General features: G+C 36.4%; 1 protein-coding gene and 1 non-coding gene across 4 annotated transcripts in view; one reads left to right on the forward strand and one right to left on the reverse strand.

The window, feature by feature from the left end:
- Positions 1 to 18,403, reverse strand: part of TRPC5 (transient receptor potential cation channel subfamily C member 5) — a 330,706-nt gene that overhangs the window by 264,758 nt on the left and 47,545 nt on the right. The window lies entirely within an intron of this gene.
- Positions 6,344 to 6,477, forward strand: LOC129400723 (U11 spliceosomal RNA). Its single transcript, XR_008627903.1, has one exon. It is a non-coding gene; the product is annotated as a U11 spliceosomal RNA (small nuclear RNA).

Below are 18,403 nucleotides of genomic sequence, written 5' to 3' on the forward strand. Positions count from 1 at the left end.
GAGGAGGAAGATAATGAGGAATTACTGATTTACTAATTTGTTTCTGTCCAGCTAAAAATAACCACTATGGCATGTAGTCTGGTGATATGAATCCATGTGACCTAGATAGCTGGGTTTGAGATCTAGTTATTTGTTAACTATCCATATGATTTAAACCTCAGTTTACTTAGGGTATGATTTTGATCTCTAACATTACTTATCTCCCAGTTTGAGAGAAGATTTTGTTTGGGATCCCCAAGGTGGAATGAGAACCTGAGGCAAAATTTTTTAAGTAAGCAGTCTTAGAGTTGAAGAAATAGAATAAGAAGGAAAGGATAGCATTGTCAAACTAATTCTCCAAGCAGAATAATTGAAATTTAATCCTTCAGGAAAAATCTGGGTGCAATGTAAATCATTCAGCTTTTCTACATGTTAGGCACGAGGCAACACCAACTCATATCAGTCTCTGGCTGAAAGTCATTATTGCTTCACCATATCCAACCTGATACACAAGTTGGTAATGCTAGCTTTGGCACCCAAAGTTCTCAGGGAAAGAAATGAGGGTTATAGAATTAGGAACCTAGGGTAACATGCTCTGAAGTGGTCAGAGTGATGCATTATGAATGATTTCATCTGCTAAATCTGGTGCAAAGATATACATAAAAACTTTAAATAGAATTATAGTTACTTTCTAATTCCCATGAACGTGATGAAAATTAGGCTATACCTGGAAATGGAAATAACTAAAGTCCTAACCATCTATTAATTATACTGTGTTAGTTACCTTGATTTGTTGACACATTTAACGCTCTCTATAAACTAAATACTACCACTATCTTCCTCTTAGAAGACTGAATTTCAGACAACTGACGTTTTTCTCAGTGTCACAGATCTAATAAGTGACTGAACCCTGGTAGTCAAACTCTCTAGTCCACACTCTGATAAACACTATATGCTACTCACAACCAGGGGATAAAGACATAATAGTCTCTTAAAGATACTGTCTAATTTTTCATCTATAACCTACTTACTCAGCTGGTAAAGAGATTCAGGAGCTTTTCCCAAGGTTTTTGTTTGCTTGTTTCTGACTTGAAATTGATAGAAATTTCTGGTCAATTTTATAGGTTATATTGCTTATAGTTCTATGTTAGTAAATTAATTTGTCTCATTCCCAGTGGTTGTTTTCCTATCAAAATTGTTAATTTTGAAATTATATTTTGCTTTAACTGTTGATTTTTGTAGAGTGAAGGTCATTATTTTAAATGTAAAACTAATAAACTAAACTTAATATACATTTTTTAGTTCACTGAGGAAGTATTAAAGTATTTGCTCAGGAAAGTAGTGTTAAGGGTTAGAGAAAATTCTCTTTGTACAGCCTCTGATGAGGCTGACAGATGTCATTGCAGATATAACAAGTACATTGCTTATCTTAAAATTGTCTTTTGCAAGGACTTTGGAATCAGCTTTTTTATTGGTGCCCATGAAATAACATTGTTACAATCAAGTTTTCTGAGTTTTGTGACAGCCAAAAAATGCACAATCCCTGTGAAGGTCATACAAATAGAGCTGAACATTTGGTGAAAAGAATGGATTATGCTACAATAGACCTGGAGAATCTGATATTATTTATGAGCTGTTTTCAATTACTCCAACTGGCAAAAATTTTTTCTTTTAATTCTTTTCTCCATCTTATACCATATCTTTGGCTATATCATCCTCCAAGACTAATCATTCTGAACAGAAGTCATCAAGCTTCTCCATCTCTTTTGGGACTTCTATTATTGTTGTTCATTTATGTTCCTTATCCTTATTTTATTTTCCCAAGGTTAAACTCCTATCCTTTCCACTTCATCTCATGAATCATCCCTCTTCAGTCCCCACGAATCTGTATTTGCCTCTATTATTAATACTAACTATAGACTTTCTCTAACCTAGGCTTTCTATTACTCCTAGAGGCCATTATCCAGAAAAATTATAAGCTGATCATTTTTTCTAATTCTGCTTTACAAAGACACAATATAACGTGATTATGTTTCTCTATCGTAAATGTTTGCTCCATTCAGATAAACTTATCGGGATCTCACCTCTCTGTTTTAATGATTCTTATTCCTTCACCAACACCATTTTTCACTTTGCTTGTATAAAATATATCCATTATTTATACCATACAAATTCTTCATTCAGGAATCTCATCTCCACAATTGAACTGAAAATCTCTTGACATTACGCCTGTGGTTTATATTTCTCCTTTGTGCTTACAGTCCCTAACAGAACTCCAAGCCTAGAAAATTCTCACAATGGAGGGTGGTGACAGCCTGGGCATTCTTTAATAGAACATACCATATGATGCAACAATTAAACATCTCCATACAAAGTTGCTGAAATATGTGTTCTTCAATTTCCTGCTTTGATGTGCTTTGGCTTGGATCGCTGAATCTGGGAACAAAAGGTGTCCAACTATGGCAGGAACTACTATATGTAAGGTGTAAGTAGTTAGAAATTTGCTAAGGAAATGGATGATGTGTAAATTTCAAATTACACTGAGCTAGTCACTATCTTAGGAAATATCTGTTTGGAGGATAGATATTGCTATCTGCTATAGATTGAATATTTGTCTCATCCAAATGTATCCCATCATATTTTGAAAACTAATGGCCAATTTTATAGTAATAACAGATGGGTCCTATAAAAAAGTATTTAGGTTTTGATGATGGAAATTCATGAATGAAATGAGTGCTCTTATAAACAGGCCCTTTCTATAAAACAGAGGAACTTACCTATACAGTTGAATTGGAGGGTGATGTGGAGTTGATAGGAAGGAGCACTGAGGTCCTTGGTGACAGAAGGTGGGTACGCTGTGTATGTGTATAGTACTGGAATTATGTTTATGGGAAACCATCAATAACAGCAACTGCACTGTAAATCACAGAACTTCAATCAATAAGAATAAAATATATTTATCCTGAGTACTAGACACCTGAAATTACTTGCAGAATGGTGACTCTGATGGGAATATTCAAGAAGCGGTGGAGTTGATCCCTTGGCAAGCTTGCACAGGTGGGGTGTGGGTGTGGCTTCCAAAGCTTCTGGTGAGTGTTTATTTGGCCCACCCACATCCCTGTAGCCACAACTATGTGATTGACACATCATGCCTGCTCTACTGATTCCCGACTAAGTCTCCCAGGAGATGCACACTAAACAGCTAAAATTCATGGAACCGCTGGTTCCTGCAGCTAAAAACACTTCCTAAAGCAACAAACAGCTTAATAAATTACTAGACTAGTACTTATCAGTGCTGTGATCAGATGTAATAACTTTCACATAAATTGATCTTTTATTGTACTGTCGCACTGTCATCCCATTGTTCATTGATTTGCTCGAGCAGGCACCAGTAACGTCTCCATTGTAAGACTTGTTGTTACTGTTTTTGGCATATGGAATACATCATGGGTAGCTTCCAGGCTCCGCTGTGCAGATGGGATACTCTCAGTATTTTGCTGGACTCTCTGAGAGGGATGGAGGAATCTAACCCGGGTCAGCTGCATGCAAGGCAAATGCCCTACCTGCGGTGCTATCACTCCTGTGCTTTTATACCTATTAATTTTAATATTGCAGCTTTGTTATCTAATCAATTTTAATACTAGAATTGTCTCAACACTTGTGAGTTTTTCTACATTAAAACAAAAATAAAATAAATTAAAAAATAAAGCAGATACTTTTTGAATGTAGTGAGGATATAGTTAATAGATGGCTGACAATGAACCAAGAAGTGGATTCTCATTAAACACCAAAGCTATTGTAACTTTGATCTTGGGATTCCGATCCGTTAGAACTGTAAAACTAATGATTTGTTATTTATAAGCCACCAGTCTATGACATTTTCTCATAGACTGTCCTAATGGACTAAGACTCTATATTTTAAATATTAGAATATAAAATTTATCTCACTATTATAGCAAGAAAAGCTACAGGCAATATGTTTTTAGCAACAATACATCACTTTTTATTAAGTTTCTCTGTTGAATAGAGACAGGAACAAACCTAGATATAGGGAATTTGGAGGAGATACCTCCTTGTCAATACTTCGAATTCTAGAAGTCCTTTCCCAGAAATTTTAGAGAGAAACTGGAGAAGAAAATATTTTTCTACCCAAGAAAAGAGAGTTTATGGCTCTTTTGTTCAAGGCTCCTTTGTAAGGCAAATAAAAATCTTGAAACCATGTACTAGTCAGGAGGGAATTTGATTTAAAAATAAAGACTTAGAGTGAAGTAGGATGGAACATTCTAAATATACTTTAAATATGAGACATGCCTTTAGCTTTAGTTGATAATAGAGATTATTCTGAAAGACAATGGATTTCACACATACCACAAATATGATCAGGTATACATATGTCACTTTATGTAATTAATGTGTAAATATATATGAACATATTATTATTATTATTATTATTATTTGCTTTTTGGGTCACACCCACCAATGCACAGGGGTTACTCCTGGCTCTGCACTCAGGAATTTCTCTTGGTGGTGCTCAGGGGACCATATGGGATGCGAATCGAACCCAGGTCGGCCGCGTTCAAGGCAAATGCCCTACCTGCTGTGCTATTGTTCCAGTCCCTGAACATATTATTTTGAAACAAAATGAACCTATATATAAAGTACAAAGTCTTATAAATCCACTATTTTAGCTATAAGATAAGCATGCTTAAACTTGATCATCCAAACCACTTGCATAAAGAAACTACTAGCATCTGGTGTTTATATATCCAAATTATATGAAAAGTGCAATAACTACACTGACTATACAGACAGCTCAGTAACTTTATGAGGCATCTGTATATGTCATTTTAAATTGAGAGATACTAGTACATATGACAATTATGATAAGAGGAATAAATCTTGGATTTTGTTCCAGTTTTGGAAAGTCATTAAACTTTCCAAACCCTAGTTTCCTCATCTATAAAACTAAATGATATGTATAGCCATTTCATATAAACATTATGAGAATATGACTAGAGATTATTGTGTTAAAAATGTTTTGTAAAATATTACATAGAATACACCTACTCAGTGTTGCCAGTGTGAAATGCTGTATAGCCAGTGAGACAAAATGCTTTCATGAGCTCAATGATTAGTAAGAGTGTAAAGTTTTCCTTATTCTAACACCAGGATAAATGTCCTTTGATTTCATTTGGGCTGTTCCAATATCTTGGGAGGTTATGTGTTCTCTCCTACCCCTATTGACTTTAGTATAATACGAAGTTGTTCAAAATATTTTCTGGCCTAGAGTCTCTACCTCATAATCCATCATGATTATATTAATTATACAGCATTTTAACTGTTTTCTGGATGGAGGGGAGGAAAATAAAGAAAAATGTCCTTGTTCTAGTCAGGGAAAATTTAAAAATGTTAAGACCCCTGGATACTTGTCTCACCAAACCAGTTTCTTTGCTGGGAAACTTCCTATAAGTCATTGAACTTCTATATACAAATGTTTTTTATCACTAGCAGTTATTTATTTATATATACATTTATATTTTATTTTATTGAATCACTATGAGATAGTTACAAGCTTTCATGTTTGGGTTACAATCACACAATGATCAAACACCCATCCCTCTACCAGTGCACATTCCTCACCACCAATATCCCAGGTGTACCCCCCCTTTCCCACCCTCCCCCTGCCTCCATGGCAGACAATATTCCCCATACTTTCTCTCTACTTTTGGGCATTATGGCTTGCAACACAGACACTGAAAGGTCTTAGTGTTTGGTCCATTATTTACTTTCAGCACACATCTTCCATCACGACTGATTCCTCCAGCCATCATTTTCTTAGTGATCCGTTCTCTATTCCATCTGCCTTCTCCCTTCCGCTCATGAAGCAGGCTTCCAGCTATGGGCCAATCCTCCTGGCCCTTGTATCTACTGTCCTTGGGTGTCAGCCTCATGTGATGTTATTCTATATTGCACAAATGAGTGCAGTCCTTCAATGTCTGTCCCTCTCTTTCTGACTCATTTCATTTAGAATGATACTCTCCATGTTTATCCATTTATAAGCAAATTTCATGACTTCATCTCTTCTAACAGGTGCATAGTATTCCATTGTGTAGATGTACCAAAGTTTCTTTAACCAGTCATCTGTTTTAGGGCACTTGGGTTATTTCCAGATTTTGGCTATTGTGAACAGTGCTGCAATGAATATATAGGTACAGATGTCATTTCTACTGTGCTTTTTTGCATCTTCAGGATATATTCCCAGAAGTGGTATTGCGGGGTCATATGGACGCTCAATTTCTAGTTTTTGAAGGACTGTCTATAATGTTTTACAAATGTATTTTTTCATCAAAAAATGTAAAGAATAAAAAAGATCTTCTACCATAAGTGGCACGCGTAGGGCATGTTGCTTGCTCTATGTGCAGAATCAACATCAAGATATTTTGGAGGTATAATTTTCTGGCAGTAGGGTCGCTGGTTATTGTTGGTCCTGGCACCACCACAACCCCCCAAATGGAAATAACTTTGCTTTATCTGCTTCACAAAGATGGTTTTTGGAAGCCCGAATATAACCCTCTGTCTCAATCCATGTCCTAATCTTTGAAAGCTACAAATATTACCTTAATGGCAAAAAGATAGTCTTTGCAGGTATGATCAAATATAGTTTTAAAATGGACAGATTATCCTGGATAATTTGGTACGACATAAATTCAAACACATATTTTATAGGCAGTAGAGATAGACTGATAAGTTGCAGAAAGGGAAGAGATAACATGGCCATGGATACACAAATTGGAATGATGTGACAAGTGAAGAAGTTTTGGCAATAAACAGAAGCTGAAAGTCAAGGAACAGATGGTGGGCTGGAGAGATAGTGTAACAAGTAGGGCACATAGAAGGCACCACAGAGGGTGTCCATATCTGGGTCTGATACTCAATACCACACATGGTCCCCTGAGTCCCACCAGGATGACTCCTGAGTACAGAGCTATGAGCTACCTTGATTGTTGTCATGTGCTTCCCTCAAAATTCTAATGAAAAAAAAAACAAGGAAGATTTTCCCATAGACATCTCGGAGGAAGTGTGGTACAGCTATACTGGGGTTCTGTTTTGTTTTGTTTTATTTTGGGACCACAACTCACTCTGCTTAAGGCTTACTCTTAGCTCTTCACTCAGGGATCACTCATGGTGGGCTAGGGGACCATATGAGTTTCTGGGGATAGAACCCAGGTACAGCACATGTAAGGCAAGAGCCTTATCTGGTGTACTATCTCCTTGGTCCCAGTGATGCTGACTTTTGATGTTTGTTCTCCAAAACCATGAAAGAATAAATTTCTGTTCTAAAAAGCACAAAATTTGTAATAATTTGTCACAGCAGCTGCAGAAAACCAATAAAGTGGTATAGAAAACAAAAGCTACAGGTGCCTAAAAACATAGTGTTAATCTGTTAAAGCAATAGATGTGGAAATTCAGAAGATGTCTATGGATAAAGTTTCTCTTTGATTGTATTGTTTTTATTTGCTTTTGGGGGCACACATGGGTGATCAGGCTACTTCATGTCTGTGTTCTAGGTCATCTGGTGGGGCTTAGCCAACCAAATGAAAGAGTTTTAAAGATTTATTCCCCTTCTGACTGTTACATTGTTGTCATTTTTACAATGTCTGGAGATCACATGTTCTTGGTTGCAGTTTAATTGTGGATGTGATGCTCGCCGAGGGTGATGCATTCAGTCATAGTTCTGACATATCTGCCATTGGCAAAACATGTTAGTTGTGGTGCTTATACATGGCTTGTACTGAACTGGTTGTCACTCATTTTTTCATGGTACCAAGGATAGATCTCAAAAGCAGTGCCACTATGTTCAGCACATATTGGCAGTGTCGAGGATGAAAATTTTGAATCATACTTGCAAAATAGGCAATGTCCCACTAAGCAATTCCCAGGTCTCAGTTATTTTTGTAGTTGTTGTTGGGCCCACACCTTTTGGTGCTAGGAACTATGTGATGCCTGTGATTAAATCTAGAGTCTCACAGATCTGAGACATTTTCTCTACCACTTGGGCCATGTTGTGGGACCCTAGGAGTAATTATTATTACTTCTTCTATTTATTTACTTTGTGATTGCTGTTGCCATGGCCAGAGATGACACATGTACTGATCTTGGAGCTTGCCAGGGATCGCATTTCTGGATACAGTACTCACATATTTGGTTCCAGTGCTCAATGAGACTTGCAAGCATATGGTTGTGGAGCTCACTCACACAATTATGGTTACAGTGTTAATCAGGGTTTCCTGTGATGATGACACTCACGCCTGCCAAAGATTGGGTTCTTGACTCACACAGTTTTACTTGCAGTGCATACAGGGGATTGCATACTTTAGTTGCGGAATTCAAACATACCTCGCTGTGCTGCTCCAGATATCAGTCTGTTGCAATGCTTGGTGCCCAAGACAAAATGACTTGGACTAGATCATGTTCAGATCACATGTTTGACACTGCACATTGAACTCCAGGCCTTATGCTTTCAGAGCAAGCACTTTCGACATTCAGAGAAGGCCCTGTGGACAAAACCATTCACTGGTCCCTAAGAAGAATCTATTATAACTTGATATGGTGTGTTCTACTTTATGGACCTCAGGAATTAATCTTTATCGAGTGAAAATATTGTGCCAATGATGATAGGTTATTTAAAGTCAATGGAGGCAGCTGAGAAAACATTATAGGTGGGAAGAGGCTATTATCCAAACTATGTGGCTCATGGAGTGGTATCCTTTGATTTGATCCATTAGATTTAGAAAATATAGTCTGTGTGGTTTCTTGGACTGGAGTGATAGCACAGCGGGGCATTTGCCTTGCACGTGGCCGACCCATGTTCAATTCTTCCATCCCTCTCAGAGAGCCTGGCAAGCTACCGAGAATACCCCGCCCACATGGCAGAGACTGGCAAGCTACCCCTGGCGTATTCAATATGCCAAAAATAGTAACAACAAGTCTCACAATGGAGACATTACTGGTGCCCACTTGAGCAAATCGATGAACAACTGGAAGACAGTGCTATAGTTGTTGTACTGTAGCACAGTGCTACAGTGTGGTTTCTTAAATTTTATTTCCATGATATCTTCCTATACTTTTTTCCTAGGGAAGTGGTTCTCAATTAAAGGAAAATTTGCTTCCAGTTTCCCTTCGAACATTGGTGATATTGGAATACATACTTATCACAATTTAGGGGTTGTAAGAGCTATTGGCACCTAGAAGATAGAGAACTGTAAGGCTGTTAAACATTTTACAATGCATAGGACACCTTCACAACAAATAATTATCTGACTTAAAATATAAAAAGTGCCAAAGCCAAGAAATTCTGCTGTAGGAGAGATAAAATTATTAGCATCCTCCTTCCCTTTGTTTATTTTATTTTAACTTACTTCTTTTGGTTTAGAAAAGAGGATTAAAAACAATTTTTTTCCCACAGTTGTTGGGAAACTCATCATATCCCTTTTCTGGATGGCTTCCTTAGCTAGCAGCCAGGGGAAGAACAAGTTATGGAGCCCGTTCCAATTTTTCTTGCAGTGAACAGTTCTCCTGGGAAGAGCTGAACCAGAGCTTGGTATTTTCCTTCACACTAGGACTTGGATCACTGGATCAGTAGCTCAATCCCTCCCCCACCTGCAGATTTATCTTGCTCGCACGGTTACCAAAGACCCCAATAATGTTTTAAAATCAGAATGTTTGTTTATGTGCTTAGAACATGGATCTAGCATTTCTGTTGCACTGCAGCAAAAGGTTAGTGCTTACATAAGCCAGATAAGTGCAAAGTCAAGGTGACTCTATTTTATGTATCACATTAACATAGAACTTCAGATCCTTGGAACACACTTCAAGAATCCAGGAAAATCTTTGCTACATTGCCTAGAAAAGGGAAAGAATATGTGCAGTTTAGAGAAATACCACGGATAATGAGCATTGTGTAAAATCTTAGCAGGTCTCCCATCTGGAATCTACTTCTGTTAAGAAGCAGTCTATAAAGGATATTTGGCAGGACTAATTTAGATAAACCATCTTTATTCACTTCTCTTTACTTGTGTTTCCCTTATCCGAATCAGAATGTATTTATATTATGTTCACCTTATTTTCTCACTTTAGAGTTCAATGAAAGTACAAAATAGAACTTACTTTGGCAATCTAACCTATGTTGATAGTGATCATTTCACCAGGCAATTAGCTCTATAGAGGCAGAGACTCTTGTCTTACTTTTTAAAAAAACTAACTATTTAGCACTTAGTACAGTTTCTGGTGTGGGCTCAAAACATTATTTGGACAAATGGATAAATGAACTCTCTTTTCAGGCTTTATTTTCTACATCAGAGTCTCGTTTCCTCTGATTTTTGTCTTCGGTGAAGTTAGTAGTCAGGTGATATATTTTTACAAATATCCATTAAATATGCCTTTAGAAATGATTTTTAAACTTAATCATACGTTGCAGTCATGTAGGAGATATTGTTAAAACGCATGGCAGGGACGGGGGTTGGCTGGAGCAACAATACAGAGGGTAAAGCATTGTGCTGAAACAAGTTCCATCACTGACATTACACATGACCTCCTGAACATGCCAGGAATGACCCCTCAGCACACAGCCATGTGCGGCCTTAAAACAAATCAACAAAATAAACACAGATTTTATATATCCTAACCTCAGATTCTCTGGATTAGTAGGTCTCTGGTCATATAAAAGAACTTATGTTTCTAGCATGTTCTCAGATAAAGTTTCAAACTCCCAGAGGTATATTTCTCTGAGAACCATTGTCCAAGTTTTAAGTTGTGCTTTTATGTAGTAGAAATGATTTAGGCATAGCTGAGAGTATAAATAAGCGATTATAAATCTTTTGAGGAAGAAGAAATAGCTGAGTCAAAAATAAATATTCCACATTACAAATTCATTTTAAAATGCAAATTAAAAAATAATAAGATTTTTTCCTAGAGATTGGTAAATGAAAAGGAGACTATTTCATATTGGCAAGAGAGGATATTTTATAATTTGTGGGAATTTACTTCGCTGCAGCTTTGCTAATATCAACTATTTTCCCTTATCTCTCAGATATCAGCTCAATTCCCTCTTCCTTAGGGAAGACTCCACTGCTTTTCTAACTCAAAGAATGATGGTTCTCAAAAATTTTATTATTGTTTTTATTATCTTCTCTCAGTAAATATTGAGATTTTATTTTGTCATTTATGTCTTTAAAACATAATTTTATATATCATACTTTCTTTTTCACCATCTTCCCATAATATTTGACATTGTATAAAATTGAATAAAACATCAGTAGAATAAACTTACATTTACAATTAGGTCTTTTTAGGTAAATTGAGAAAAAGTAATATAATTTCTGTTTAAATGAATTTTTTCTATGCCAAGAACCATGTTTTCTGTTAATTATAAGGTAGAGGTTTATTTTGTTGTTTTTCATTTGGGTTGTTTAGTTTTCTTTACTCTTTATAATATTTGATACCAAAATTCTTTACAAATATTTACAATCTGTTTTCTGACTTTATACCTGCTTTCCCTACTAGACTATCAATCCCATGTGACATGGGATTCATATTTATTTTGTGCATTATTCAATCTCTACAACCCAGTAGGACTTCAATTCCTCAAATAGTATCTGTTTCTTAGTGCTGTTTGTAGTTTGAAATACTCAGAGAATTTAAATGGCTAACAATAGGTGTTTGATTTAAAACATAGTATATGCAAAGGATTGTTTTACATTCAATAAATATATTTTTGTAGAAATATATCACTTGGCATAGAATGAAGCCAGAAAATATAGGAGATGATAAAGGGAAATTCTAAAATATCAAACTCGGTTAATATTGAAAAAGGGATCTCTAATTTTTCTCTAAGATGTTTTGATTTTTAAGACACACTTTCATATTGGTGACCCTAAGTACATAAGCTAGGGGACCACTGTTAGATCGACTGCAAATGTCCACCTTAAGACACAGCTCAATTCCAGAAATTCAAGAATTGGAAAGAAAAGGTACAGTTGAAATTATTGTGCATACAGAATGGTTTATGGAACACTATACACCAGGAGTGAAAAGTAATAATTTCTGGATAGGCAGCTATACGTAACTGTACTTGATTTTTCTTTATTCTTTTTTGCCATTTCTGACCTTTCTGTAAGTAACGTAGTTGAATTTTGCAATAACAAGAAACCTCTTTGCCATCTTTATTTTCCCTTCTTTCATTTCCTTAACGAACTAGGAATTTATCAGAAGCAAGAAGACACACTTTCTCCTGGTTCCTGTCCCAGAGTAGTATGCCAACAACTAAATGATTAAAGGTTTGTGTCATTGCAAAGCTAAAGAATTTTTTTCTCCCTCCAGCCTTGGTTCAATAAAAGTAAACGTGTGAGTACAATGTCTATATCTCTTTTAGAGTTTTGTTTGCTTAGGAATCTTGGAAGATATAAATAATCTTGCTGTTTTTCATCTGCAAAATGGAGATAATTTTACCTCAATTATTTAGAAATGGCACAGTAAATTGTGAGAGCTCCCTGCAATTGTAATCTGTCATTCAAGTGTTAATTGTTATTATTACTATTGAACAGAGAGCAGTCACGTTTAAGCTTGCAAAAACAAGACCAAATACTGAGATGTTCCCTCTTCTTAGTGGCATTATGGAATGTCTTTATGATTTGGATAAGAAAGGATACCTTCTGATGCACGTCCCCCTCCTCTAAATAACCATTCTATAATTACTACCAACTACAAGGGTCAGCAAGGCAGGATCCGAGAGACAGAACACATGTTGTGAGCTAAATGCATTTTAAACTATAAATATAGCATACTTGAGACTGGAATATGAATGTAAAGAGAGGATATCTGCATATAGTACTTGGTATAGCAATTGATATCATTCCAAAAAATAAGAGAGGCTCTGAGTATGGAGCAAACATGCATGCATTTAAGAGTTCTATAGTCAAATAAGTTGGTTAAATAACAAAAGAGAGCACTACTTATTTTACTACTCTCTAAGAGAGTCTCAGTATACAATAGCATATTATAGGCCACTGTTTCCCATCCAGGGAACATATGACTCCCTGTGTGTTCCCAGGAGCCAGGGGCCACAGGTGAAAAATATGTAAATGGGGAGCCATGGCACAAAATTGGTAGGGTAGGGCTACCAAAGGAAGGAATCAAAGTTGGAATGAGGATGCTATAAAAAAAGCCTGAGAAACATAAATTGTAGTAGTTTCTTTTGTAAAGGTGTTTGTGCTTAGGCCATCATTTTCTAGAGAGCTTTTACAACTTTCTTTTTGTATACTTATTTATTTTGATTTAGGGCCACATTTAGTTGTGCCCAGGGCTTTTTACTCTTTGCTCAGGGATCATTATTTGTGGTGCTTGAGGGACCATATATGGTACTGGAGATCAAACCAGGATTGGTTGCATGCAAAGCAGGCACCCTGACCTCTGTACTATATTTCCAGGTACATGTAGTGATTCTTACTCTTTCAGATGGATACATGCCAAGTAATGGTGACTTAAATTGTTTTCATAGGGAAACTTGGTCTCTGACATGGTATGAATTAAAACAAATTAATAGTCTGGTCCTTATTCCCTTGGGTGCTAATGTTGGTAGGAGAAAAATGTTTATTCAAAAGGACGTATGCACACCATTATTTATCTCAGTAGTCAGTACAATAGCTAAGATTTTGAATCATTCATATTTCCAATAAAAGATCAGTGGAAAATTAAGATATGATATAAATACACAATGGAATATTATGCATCTGTAATGAATGATGAAATTATGAAATTTCCTGCAGCATGAATGGTACTGGGAGATGTTATGTTAAAGTCAACCTGAAGAAGAAGGACAAATACAAGATGATATAACTTATATGTGGCATTTAGAGTAGTTGGATTAGAAGTGCAATGGTGTAAAGGGGGGATGCTTAGATCACTCTTGGTCCCAAAGTATAGGGAAGAGAAAAGAAAGAGAAAAGTGGAGGAGGCTGGGGAGAAGAGACAGAGAACCAATATGTGTAAGGGTCAAAGTACACCATTTAGGGAATGATCAAGCTAAACATTTAAACCACAGAGTCAACATCACTGAAATCATAACATCCAAAATTTAATAACCAAGCTTTAAAAGGTGGCTGTTGAGATGGCAGGTTATAGAGGGGGTAGGACAGGGAACTTGGGAACACGGGTGGAGGGAAATTGACACTGGTTGTGGGATCTGTGATGGAACATTGTATGTCTAAAATCCAACTATAAAGAACTTTTAAAAACATGGTGTTTTAATAAAACAAAAAAATTGGGGAAAAATAATTTGAAAAATAACATGGTTCCATTAAATATAAGTGTATGGCCAAAGATAATTGTGAATTTTACATCTTGGTGGAAAAAACTCAGTGAAACTGGAAAGGACATTGATAAGAACATCCACTTCAGATATGCATACACAGGAAATATGAGACCCAGAGAGAAAAACACTTGTAGAAAATCACAATCCTCCCACCCTCTATCTTCCAGGTTAGTTTTTCCCACTCTTACATTTTTTTTATATCATCAAGGAGAGGAGGAAAGAGTTTAGGAAAATGTAGGTAAAAGAAACATTATTTTTCTTAAGATTATACAGAAATTTTAGGGTAAAAAGATTCATCATTTGTTATTTGAGTTTTAAAGACACAGACTAGGGGAAAGCACAGGGTGCCTAAGTGGACCTAAGTTTAACCTATGTTCCTATGTTTGATTTAAGTGGGCCAAAAGTTGAACTAGATTAAATGACTTACCTGGAGTCACCATTGCTGGTAATATCCCTAGGACTAGAACCCAATTTTGTTGCTTATTTTCTTTACCGTTTCCAATGCAGATATAGATCCTCTTCTTGCACTTAAGCTTACTGCACTTAGTGAGCATTGAGATTTCTAGAAAACGAATTTGAAAACCTGGCTTCTGGTAAACCTATGGGCACCACTTTTTAAATAGCAGATGCCTATTTCATGTGCTTATGTAATATTTCAGTAATTCTCACAATATTAATATTGCATTATTTTATTTGTTTTGAAGTCATATTAGCAGGTAGGACATTTTTCTTGCACGTGGCCGACCCGGGTTCGATTCCTTTGCCCCTCTCAGAGAGCCCGGCAAGCTACCGAGAGTATCTCGCCCACATGGCAGAGCCTGGCAAGCTACCCATGGCATATTCAATATGCCAAAAACAGTAACAACAAGTCTCACAATGGAGACGTTACTGGTGCCGGATCGAGCAAATCAATGAGCGACGGGATGGCAGTGATTATCAGAACTTCAGTTATCTTTCATGTTGCTCTTGTGATCTTTTTGATATTCTACCAAACACATCCATGAATAAGAATGGAACTCATCCATAAATAATTTATATACTCTGACTGGTTCAACAACTGGCTGGTATCCTATCTCCTTTCAATCTAGCTTCACTATTCCTATTGATATAACAATATTCAAAGTCAGTCAATTAGTAGGCATAAAATGACCTTTGAGTGTCCAGTAAATGGACGTGTCATGTATCTCTCACTTTAAATTAAAAACTAAAAAAGATTATCTTAGTGAGGAGGGTATGTTGAAAACAGAGAGGCTGAAAGCTATTCTCTTTTACCATTTAGTCAAGTTGAAATGCAAAGGGAAAGTACCTAAAGGAATTTAAAAGTGCTACTTCAGTAAACACATGAATGATAAGAAAGTAAATCAAATATTGCTGATATAATGAAAGGTTTAGTGGTCCAGGTAGATAAAATAGGTCACATTTTTAAGTCAAAGCTTTGTCCAAAGAAGACCCCAACTTGCTTCCATTTTATTTAGGCTCAGAGGGGAGAAGGAATTTCAAAAGAAAAATCTGAATCTAGCAAAGATTGGCTAAAGAGATTTAAGGGAAGAATCCACCAGCATAACATAGTAGAACAAGGTTAAGCAAAGCAACAGTTGCTGCAGCAAATTATCCAAAAGATGTAGCTAAGATTATTGTTCAGGTCTACAAGTTAAACTAACAGTTTCAATGTGTCTACACTGCCTTATATTAGAAGATGCTATGTAGGATGTTTATAACTAAAGAAAAGAAGTCAATAGGAGATTTTAAAGCTTTGAAGGACAAGCTGACTTTCTTCTCAGAAACTAATTAAGCAGGTGACTTTAAATTGAAGTCCAAGCTCATGAACAATTCTGAAAACCCTAGGGCTCTTAAGCAGACTGGAGAATAGCTCAGTTACAAAGTTCCTGCTTTGTAAATTAGAAGCCTTGAGTTCAAACCATGGCACTGGCCCATAGGCAAAGAGTATTACACCAGAGACACTGCTGTTTAGGATTCCCAGCACCAAAAAAAGTTTGGAAACTCTAGTACACTGAAATCATGTACGTGAAAAGCACTATAACTCAAGTGTCTAAGACCTTGGCAAGTATTTCAACTAAAGCATGAATACCATAACCAAGTGTGTAACCCCCAGGAAGCACTTGTAGCCATAATGTATCTGAGCACAATTAGAATATTAATCTCTGCAAGTACATGTACAAGCACTGTAGCACTGTCGCACTGTAGTCCCGTTGTTCATTGATTTGTTCTAGCGGGCACCAGTAACGTCTCCATTGTGAGACTTGTTACTGTTTTGGGCATATCGAATACGCCACAGGTAGCTTGCCAGGCTCTGCCAGGCTCTGCCGATGTGCAAGCATCACAATCAATTGTATGCTTGCTGCAATGAGGTGTGTTTGTTTGTATGTGTAGGTGATAATAAGTCATTGCTGTAAAAACTGAAAAGGAAAGGAAAACAAATTAAATAACAGAAAACTTTTATTATGAATCTACTCTATTTGCACTGTATAAACGGAATAACAATACCAGGTGACAGAACATCTCTCAACAACATGGTTTACTTAATATTTTACATGTACAAATGAGACCTACTGATCAGAAAAAAAATAGAATGACTAGTTCAAAAGTCCTTCGACATTGTCTAATAGCACCACATAGTAAACAATAAAATAAACATATCAGTTCTTAAGTAACTGAAAATATAAATCTCCAACACTAGTCCACATAAAAATAAAAGAACAATGAGGAAACTAAGGAACCCAGGTGCTGTGTCAGACAGAAATAGAAACCCAGCCAAATCCTCAAGCTCATTTATATTCTAGAGGCTGGTTGATGAGGATCTAAGATCCATGAGAATCTTACTACAATGGCAGTTGAAAGTAAGCAAGCATCGGTGGGTGAAATTAGGCAATCACTAGATGAGAAATTTGACAAACTCAAAGAAGAACTGATTCTGAGGATGTCAGATTCCATACAAAACTAACTTAAAGAACAAAACAACACAATAGCAAACCACAGTAATAGAATTGCACAGGTAGACTTACTTGAAGACAAAATACAAGACAGAATAGATAGGGACCTGGGAAAAGAGAAGAGAAACACAAGAATGGAAGAGAATGTAATGAATATATTGGATAACAAGAGGAACAATCTCCAAATTTTAGGAATACCAGTAGAGGAAAATTGGAAATGGAAAAAACAAGTAGTGGGAGAGATCATAGCTGAGAATTTGCCTACTCTCTAGAGATAAGCTGATACACAGATTAAATGGCTCAAAGAGTACCAAGAAAATAAACCCAAGCAGAACAATGCCAAGACATATAGTAATCAAAATGAAAAAAATCTAAAGAGAGAGACAGACAGATATCTTAAAAATTCGAGAGAAGAGAAACCTTAAATATAAGGGAAACAACAAAAGAATCACAACAGATTTCTCATATGAAATGATCCAGGAAAGAAAAAAGTGGATTGACATATTCAAATTGTAGCACTGTAGCACTGTCGTCTGGTTGTTCATTGATTTGCTCAAGCAGGCACCAGTAACGTCTCCATTGTGAGACTTGTTAATACTGTTTTTGGTATATGAAAAATGCCATGGGTAGCTTGCCAGGCTCTGCCGTGTGGGCGGGATACTCTCTGTAGCTTACCAGGCTCTCTAAGAGGGACGGAGGAATTGAACTGGGTAAGCTGCGTGCAAGGCAAACACCCTACCCAATGTGTTATTACTCACTGAAAAAGTTTTCAACCTAGAGTTCACTATGCTGCAAGGCTCTTATCCAGATGTGAGGGAAGGATAAAAACATTCTCAAACAAGAACTGACAGAATTTGGTATAACTAAACTGGCCTTTCATGAAATAGTGAAGACCATTTATATAAACCAACCAGACAATTATAGAAGCAATAGTCCCACACATTAATATGGCAACACAGCCATTTATATCAATAATTTCTCTAGATTACAATGGACTGATCTCTCCCATTAAAAGACAGAATAGCAGAATGGATCAGGAACCAAAATTCGTACATTTACTGTTTACAGGAAACATCTAAAAATCACAGAATAGACACAGGGTCAG

Source organism: Sorex araneus, chromosome X, assembly GCF_027595985.1.
Source record: "Sorex araneus isolate mSorAra2 chromosome X, mSorAra2.pri, whole genome shotgun sequence".
Classification (NCBI taxonomy): domain Eukaryota; kingdom Metazoa; phylum Chordata; class Mammalia; order Eulipotyphla; family Soricidae; genus Sorex; species Sorex araneus.